The sequence below is a fragment of the Haliotis rubra genome, unplaced genomic scaffold, assembly GCF_003918875.1.
Source record: "Haliotis rubra isolate DU_JTF1 unplaced genomic scaffold, ASM391887v1 Scf141, whole genome shotgun sequence".
Lineage (NCBI taxonomy): Eukaryota > Metazoa > Mollusca > Gastropoda > Lepetellida > Haliotidae > Haliotis > Haliotis rubra.
The window spans coordinates 1,740,458-1,750,869 of NW_025765348.1; positions in this window are offsets into that span (position 1 = coordinate 1,740,458).

Here is a 10,412-nt window from a genome sequence, read left to right on the forward strand (position 1 = left end):
ACGATGTTATACTGTATGCATTCTTGAGTATACCTCGCATGGATGTTAACAATGACGTCATATTCATTTATTTTTTAAATAGAACTCTGCATCGTGGTCCTATTAGCCGATTGGTCATGAATATGTCATGTCAACCAACCGGGGTATTCACCCTGGTCATGTACACGTTGTCATCTCTCTAGGCTTATAATCTTCCGTAATCTACAGCCCTCCGTCACGTAGGAGAACTCTGGTGTGTTGCTTGACATCAAACTCCAGCGTGTATGATCCCATCACGTACATTCTGTCACGTAACTGTCTACGGGTATGGTGGTTGTCTTGTAGATAAGGGAAACTTGATGATATTAATAGTAACTGGACTTTCCATTGGAGTTATAGTTTCCTTTCACGACCACAAGATTCAGCTGCTCTGGAAAGTAGAATGAGTGTTTCATGAACATGGTGTTTTTTTCTCACACTTCACTCCTTTGCTCTCGGTGTTGTATTCATTACACATTGTGCATTGCTTTTATTCTTTGTATTTTACTGGTGATAATGGACACTGTTGTGTTCGCTACAAATTGTGAATGACTTTCATACTTTGTATTTTACTTTTCATTATGGACATTGGTGTTATCAATACAAATTGTGAATGGCTTTTATACTTTATATTTTACTGGTGAAGATGTGGGCACTTTTATTTTCGAAATACTAATAACATTAAAACTAATATCAAGATTCAACGCCCTTGGTGTTAATCTGTACTGCTGGTGAGCGGGACACAGGCTGTGCGGGGAAGTACATGTATCCGGTATGGAACACACACTGGCCTTAGTATAGCGTAGCTGGGGTGTACGGAGTTTGTAGTCTGTGTTGACCAGGCACTGACAGGACCACGAACAAATGTCTAGAAGAGATTGCCCTTGTGGCATTAATTTAATCAAACTACGGTTTACAGGGAGTGAATGCTAGGGTGAATGGAACATATTTCCTGTATGACATCTTTGTGCCAAATGTAGGTTGTGTGGACAACACAGCACTCTGATATTGATATAATAGAATTAGAATGGTGTGTATGACATCCATGTGTAGATAATTGTGTTGTAAGGAGAATATAGGTATGACATCACTACAAAAATTCTGGAAAATTAACTGTGTGAATGACAGCATGTGCGACATCACTATAACAATGCTGGGAGAATAAAAGTCTGTATGACATCCATGTGTAGAGAACTAGGCTGTACGGAGAATATTGCAGGTATGACAGCACTATAACAATGCTGGGAGAATGATAGTGTGTATGACATCCATGTGTAGAGAACTAGGTTGTACGGAGAATATAGCAGGTATGACATCAATATAACAATGCTGGGAGAATAATAGTGTGTATGACATGCATGTGTAGAGAACTAGGCTGTACGGAGAATATAACAGGTATGACATCACTGTAACAATGTTGGGAGAATGATAGTGTGTATGACATCCTTGTGTAGAGAGGTATTTTGTATGGAGAATATAGCAGGTATGACATCACTATAACAATGTTGGGAGAATAATAGTGTGTATGACATCCATGTGTAGAGAGCTAGGCTGTACGGAGATTATAGCAGGTATGACATCACTATAACAATGTTGGGAGCATGATAGTGTGTATGACATCAATGTTTAGAAAACAAGGTTGTACGGAGAATATTGCAGGTATGACAGCACTATAATAATGTTGGGCGAATGATAGTGTGTATGACATCCATGTGTAAAGAGCTAGGTTGTGCGGAGAATATAGCAGGTATGACATCACTATAACAATTCTGGGAAAATGTTAGTGTGTATGACATCTATGTGTAGAGAACTAGGTTCTACGGAGATTATAGCAGGTATGACATCACTATAACAATGTTGGGAGAATGATAGTGTGTATGACATCCATGTGTAGAGAGCTAGGCTGTACGGAGAATATAGCATGTATGACATCACTATAACAATGCTGGGAGAATGTTAGTGTGTATGACATCCATGTGTAGAGAGCTAGGCTGTACGGAGAATATAGCAGGTATGACATCACTATAACAATGTTTGGAGAATGATAGTGTGTATGACATCCATGTGTAGAGAGCTAGGTTGTACGGAGAATATAGCAGGTATGACATCACTATAACAATGATGGGAGAATGATAGTGTGTATGACATCCATGTGTAGAGAGCTAGGTTGTACAGAGAATATAGCAGGTATGACATCACTATAATAATGATTGGAAAATGATAGTGTGTATGACATCCATGTGTAGAGAGCTAGGTTGTACGGAGAATATAGCAGGTATGACATCACTATAACAATGATGGGAGAATGATAGTGTGTATGACATCCATGTGTAGAGCTAGGTTGTACGGAGAATATAGCAGGTATGACATCACTATAACAATGTTGGGAGAATGTTAGTGTGTATGACATCCATGTGTACATCTAGGTTGTACGGAGAATATAGCAGGTATGACATCACTGTAACAATGTTGGGAGCATGATAGTGTGTATGACATCCATGTGTAGAGAGCTAGGTTGTGAATATAGCAGGAGAATATAGCAGTGTATGACATCACTAGGTTGTACGGAGAATATAGCAGGTATGACATCACTGTAACAATGTTGGGAGCATGATAGTGTGTATGACATCCATGTGTAGAGAGCTAGGTTGTACGGAGAATATAGCAGGTATGACATCACTATAACAATGTTGGGAGCATGATAGTGTATGACATCCATGTGTAGAAACTAGGTTGTAGAGAACTAGCAGGTTGTAACGGAGAATATAGCAGGTATGACATCACTATAACAATGTTTGGAGAATGATAGTGTGTATGACATCCATGTGTAGAGAACTAGGCTGTACGGATAATATAGCAGGTATGACATCACATAACAATGTTTGGAGCATGATAGTGTGTATGACATCCATGTGTAGAGAACTAGGTTGTACGGAGAATATAGCAGGTATGACATCACTGTAACAATGTTGGGAGCATGATAGTGTGTATGACATCCATGTGTAGAGAGCTAGGTTGTACGGAGAATATAGCAGGTATGACATCACTGTAACAATGTTGGGAGCATGATAGTGTGTATGACATCCATGTGTAGAGAGCTAGGTTGTACGGAGAATATAGCAGGTATGACATCACTATAACAATGTTGGGAGACATGATAGTGTGTATGACATCCATGTGTGTGAGACCTAGGTTGTACGGAGAATATAGCAGGTATGACATCACTATAACAATGTTGGGAGAATGATAGTGTGTATGACATCCATGTGAGAACATCCACGGAGTTATAGCAGGTATGACATCACTATAACAATGTTGGGAGAATGAGAGTGTGTATGACATCCATGTTTAGAAAACAAGGTTGTACGGAGATAATAGTTATGACATCACTATAATAATGTTGGGCGAATGATAGTGTGTATGACATCCATGTGTAGAGAACTAGGTTGTACGGAGAATATAGCAGGTATGACATCACTATAACAATGCTGGGAAAATGTTAGTGTGTATGACATCTATGTGTAGAGAACTAGGTTGTACGGAGATTATAGCAGGTATGACATCACTATAACAATGTTGGGAGAATGATATGTGTGTATGACATCCATGTGTAGAGAACTAGGTTGTACGGAGAATATAGCAGGTATGACATCACTATAACAATGATGGGAGAATGATAGTGTATGACATCCATGTGTAGAGAGCTAGGTTGTACAGAGAATATAGCAGGTATGACATCACTATAACAATGATGGGAGAATGATAGTAGTGTATGACATCCATGTGTAGAAGACTAGGTTGTACGGAGAATATAGCAGGTATGACATCACTATAACAATGATGGGAGAATGATAGTGTGTATGACATCCATGTGTAGAGAGCTAGGTTGTACGGAGAATATAGCAGGTATGACATCACTATAACAATGTTTGGAGAATGATAGTGTGTATGACATCCATGTGTAGAGAACTAGGCTGTACGGAGAATATAGCAGGTATGACATCACTGTAACAATGTTGGGAGCATGATAGTGTGTGTATGACATCCATGTGTAGAGAGCTAGGTTGTACGGAGAATATAGCAGGTATGACATCACTGTAACAATGTTGGGAGCATGATAGTGTGTATGACATCCATGTGTAGAGAACTAGGTTGTACGGAGATTATAGCAGGTATGACATCACTGTAACAAATTGGGAGCATGATGGTGTGTATGACATCCATGTGTAGAGAGCTAGGTTGTACGGAGAATATAGCAGGTATGACATCACTATAACAATGTTTGGAGAATGATAGTGTGTATGACATCCATGTGTAGAGAACTAGGTTGTACGGAGATTATAGCAGGTATGACATCACTATAACAATGTTGGGAGAATGATAGTGTGTATGACATCCATGTTTAGAAAAAACAAGGTTGTACGGAGAATATAGCAGGTATGACATCACTATAATAATGTTGGGCGAATGATAGTGTGTATGACATCCATGTGTAGAGAACTAGGTTGTACGGAGAATATAGCAGGTATGACATCACTATAACAATGCTGGGAAAATGTTAGTGTGTATGACATCTATGTGTAGAGAACTAGGTTGTACGGAGATTATAGCAGGTATGACATCACTATAACAATGTTGGGAGAATGATAGTGTGTATGACATCCATGTGTAGAGAACTAGGTTGTACGGAGAATATAGCAGGTATGACATCACTATAACAATGATGGGAGAATGATAGTGTGTATGACATCCATGTGTAGAGAGCTAGGTTGTACGGAGAATATAGCAGGTATGACATCACTATAACAATGATGGGAGAATGATAGTGTGTATGACATCCATGTGTAGAGAGCTAGGTTGTACGGAGAATATAGCAGGTATGACATCACTATAACAATGTTTGGAGAATGATAGTGTGTATGACATCCATGTGTAGAGAACTAGGCTGTACGGAGAATATAGCAGGTATGACATCACTGTAACAATGTTGGGAGCATGATAGTGTGTATGGCATCCATGTGTAGAGAGCTAGGTTGTACGGAGAATATAGCAGGTATGACATCACTGTAACAATGTTGGGAGAATGATAGTGTGTATGACATCCATGTGTAGAGAGCTAGGTTGTACGGAGAATATAGCAGGTATGACATCACTGTAACAATGTTGGGAGCATGATAGTGTGTATGACATCCATGTGTAGAGAGCTAGGTTGTACGGAGATTATAGCAGGTATGACATCACTGTAACAAATTGGGAGCATGATAGTGTGTATGACATCCATGTGTAGAGAGCTAGGTTGTACGGAGAATATAGCAGGTATGACATCACTATAACAATGTTGGGAGAATGATAGTGTGTATGACATCCATGTGTAGAGAACTAGGTTGTTCGGAGATTATAGCAGGTATGACATCACTATAACAATGTTGGGAGAATGATAGTGTGTATGACATCCATGTTTAGAAAACAAGGTTGTACGGAGAATATAGCAGGTATGACATCACTATAATAATGTTGGGCGAATGATAGTGTGTATGACATCCATGTGTAGAGAACTAGGTTGTACGGAGAATATAGCAGGTATGACATCACTATAACAATGCTGGGAAAATGTTAGTGTGTATGACATCTATGTGTAGAGAACTAGGTTGTACGGAGATTATAGCAGGTATGACATCACTATAACAATGTTGGGAGAATGATAGTGTGTATGACATCCATGTGTAGAGAACTAGGTTGTACGGAGAATATAGCAGGTATGACATCACTATAACAATGATGGGAGAATGATAGTGTGTATGACATCCATGTGTAGAGAAGCTAGGTTGTACAGAGAATATAGCAGGTATGACATCACTATAACAATGATGGGAGAATGATAGTGTGTATGACATCCATGTGTAGAGAGCTAGGTTGTACGGAGAATATAGCAGGTATGACATCACTATAACAATGATGGGAGAATGATAGTGTGTATGACATCCATGTGTAGAGAGCTAGGTTGTACGGAGAATATAGCAGGTATGACATCACTATAACAATGTTTGGAGAATGATAGTGTGTATGACATCCATGTGTAGAGAACTAGGCTGTACGGAGAATATAGCAGGTATGACATCACTGTAACAATGTTGGGAGAATGATAGTGTGTATGACATCCATGTGTAGAGAGCTAGGTTGTACAGAGAATATAGCAGGTATGACATCACTATAACAATGATGGGAGAATGATAGTGTGTATGACATCCATGTGTAGAGAGCTAGGTTGTACGGAGAATATAGCAGGTATGACATCACTATAACAATGATGGGAGAATGATAGTGTGTATGACATCCATGTGTAGAGAGCTAGGTTGTACGGAGAATATAGCAGGTATGACATCACTATAACAATGCTGGGAAAATGTTAGTGTGTATGACATCTATGTGTAGAGAACTAGGTTGTACGGAGATTATAGCAGGTATGACATCACTATAACAATGTTGGGAGAATGATAGTGTGTATGACATCCATGTGTAGAGAACTAGGTTGTACGGAGAATATAGCAGGTATGACATCACTATAACAATGATGGGAGAATGATAGTGTGTATGACATCCATGTGTAGAGAGCTAGGTTGTACGGAGAATATAGCAGGTATGACATCACTATAACAATGATGGGAGAATGATAGTGTGTATGACATCCATGTGTAGAGAGCTAGGTTGTACGGAGAATATAGCAGGTATGACATCACTATAACAATGATGGGAGAATGATAGTGTGTATGACATCCATGTGTAGAGAGCTAGGTTGTACGGAGAATATAGCAGGTATGACATCACTATAACAATGATGGGAGAATAATAGTGTGTATGACATCCATGTGTAGAGAGCTAGGTTGTACGGAGAATATAGCAGGTGTGTGATCGATATGTATAAAGGTAGGGAGTATGGAGAACACAGTATGTGAAACATCAATATGTTAAAAGTAACGGTGTATGGACTGAGATACTTCAGATATATATTAGTTGAAGAATATTCCAATTTTATTCTTTTTAGCTGTGTCCCTTTAATTGTTACCGCACGCGTAATTATTGTCACGCGTTTCGGTCAGACTTTAGACACAACATATGTACCTACGATAGGCCTAAAGCATTTGTTTATCCTGGATATGAATTTTTATATGTAACACCGCGGCAATAGGTAAACAGAAGTAGATAAGTGGCCGCCATATACGTGGAATATTTCTGAGTACGGCGTTAAACAACCAAGAAACCAAGACTAGTATGATCGGCAGAGTACTCAAACACAAGTACGTTACTGGACACTCTTACAAAACATACTGACGACAGGTGTAATTATTGTAGATGTTAGTTTCACATTTGATATCATTCAGCTGAGGGTGTTCACCATTTCGTGTTCCCTTACATTGTATATGCGCTTATAGCAGAGAGTAAAGGTCATTACATTGTATATGCGCTTATAGCAGAAAGTAAAGTCATTACATTGTATATGCGCTTATAGCAGAGAGTAAAGTCATTACATTGTATATACGCTTATAGCAGAGAGCAAGATCATTACATTGTATATACGCTTATAGCAGACAGTAAAGTGATTACATTGTATATGCGCTTATAGCAGAGAGTAAAAGGTCATTACATTGTATATGCGCTTATAGCAGAGAGTAAAGTCATTACATTGTATATGCGCTTATAGCAGAGAGTAAAGTCATTACATTGTATATGCGCTTATAGCAGAGAGTAAAGTCATTACATTGTATATGCGCTTATAGCAGAGAGTAAAGTCATTACATTGTATATGCGCTTATAGCAGAGAGTAAAGTCATTACATTGTATATGCGCTTATAGCAGACAGTAAAGTGAGTACATTGTATATGCGCTTATAGCAGAGAGTAAAGTCATTACATTGTATATGCGCTTATAGCAGAGAGTAAAGTCATTACATTGTATATGCGCTTATAGCAGAGAGTAAAGTCATTACATTGTATATGCGCTTATAGCAGAGAGTAAAGTCATTACATTGTATATGCGCTTATAGCAGAGAGTAAAGTCATTACATTGTATATGCGCTTATAGCAGAGAGTAAAGTCATTACATTGTATATGCGCTTATAGCAGAGAGTAAAGTCATTACATTGTGTATGCGCTTATAGCAGAGGGTAAAGTCCAAGCAGGTTGATGACATTGTGTTTACATTTCCTGTAAATGTACCCGGATGTAGACTGTTACGTAAAGACAATAAATCATGTAACTTCAAAGATACACACACAGAGAGAAAACATTACAAAAATCCCAACAGGTTTGATGATGAATTCCAGGTAGGAAGAATGGAAGTTTTGGTCGAAGACTAAAATATAACATATCACGACACTGACACTCACGATGCTGAAAGATAAAGTTGTGAAACTCTCACACAAATATGCATGAACATGCATTTCAACAATGATTAGCTATATCCTAATTGACGGATGAACATATTTCCCGACAAATGTGTTCAAATAGTATCCGTGACTTCATGTGCATGCATGGGGGTAGGGGTGGAGGTTGTCTTGTGGGAGGGTTATTGGGGTGGGGGTGGGTGGGCTGCGGAGTGTTTTGTTTTGTTTGTTTTTATTTGTTTGTGTGTTGCCACCCAGCGTTGCTCCTGTCATTCCCCGGCAGATTGTAGATAACCAAATGTGGACCAGTAATCCCATAGATAAGGATCACAAGCAACAATCAACATCGTTGTGGTACCACGCCACGTTGTCATCGACGTCACCATGCGCATCAACGCCAGTGCCAGCATTTGTTCACTTCCAGAAAGGATCGGACATCTTGGGGATGACGGGGCAGATGAAGGCCCTCAGCATCATGTTCCTTCCATAAGAGCCAACAGTACGGGGATGTATATTACACTGAGCGATCTGCATGATTAATTGTATGTCCTCGTATTCCGATGCCGGAATCACTTGTTACCTATTCGATTATTTACAGGCAATTTATATAAATGTAACCCCGTTAATCTGTTGGGCAGTGTCGTTTATTTTCGATATACTATAATACTGTCGTATATTTTCGATATACTATAATACTGTTGTTTATATTCGATATACTATAATACTGTTGTTTATTTTCGATATACTATAATACTGTCGTTCATTTTCGATATACTATAATATGGTCGTTTATTTCGATATACTATAATACTGTCGTTTATTGTCCATATACAATTATACCAGTTAATCCCGAAGGTAGCCTTTCCAAAAGAAATCATCCACATCAGTAATAAAGATGTATGGCCCTTCCAAGGGTAATTAGTAGTGGATCGTGTGATTTCCGTACAGATGTGATCTAACCTGGGTTTCACGGCAACTGGAATATTGCTGACCCCGGCGTAAATTAAAATATTTATTCACTCACTCACCCGACCTGTGTGTGTACATAAAATATGCAACATATGTAATATTAGGGATTACACTGTCTTAGTAAAGTACAGATTCTAGTACTTTTTGGGGTTGGGTTTACTAAGAAAGTGTATTCCCAAATATAACATATGTTACCACGTTCTAAATGGCATTGTGTATTCATAAATGTGCATTTTGTCCAATGTAAACACTTCAGTCTTTCCCGAACTCCATATTAAGGACCGTTCATAAATTCTCTGTAGGCGTCAGACAAGGCAGTTTTCTCTGATGTCTACTGTTATACTGCATAACCATTCAGGGTACACATCAATAACTGCATGTATGCTTTATCATATCTGCAAACAGAATTAATACAAGCACGTTATTTGTGAAATTGTGGCTTTTAATCACCATCATAAATGTTGTTCTATGAATTAGCAGCACTATATATGTACACAGACTATAGACAGCGTTCCGCGTTACATGCATGCAGTCAACGCACATATTCAGTCTAATTTCCGCTGCTTCTTGCCTATCTGTTTACATTGTGTTTGAGTCTGATTGACGAATGTAAAGCATGATAAAGGCCTGAAATTAACCCCAACCAGGCAACAGCAAATATGTAGTTTTCAGAGTTACGCGAAAGAGAGTCATTGCTCTAAGAAATGCGTGCTATTTGAGGAATTGGACATTTTTATAAACACCTGTGGAGAATATCATTGTTCATCACTATTTTACAATTAAAAACAACCGTCTGTCTGTGTTTGCGTTTATGTTTATTTGTGTGTGTGCTTGTGCGTACCTGTGTGTCCGTGCGTGCGTCTATCTGTCTGTCTTTTGGGGTTTTCTGTTTTTGTTTATGTGATATGTATTTGTCTTTGATTTGGGGATTCTCGTCTTGTCTCTGTGTGTGTGTGTGTGTGTGTGTATGCGCGCGCGCGTGCGTGCGCGTGTGTGCGCATGTAATTCTGCCTGTGGGAACAAAACAAACACAGTTACAGTCAGA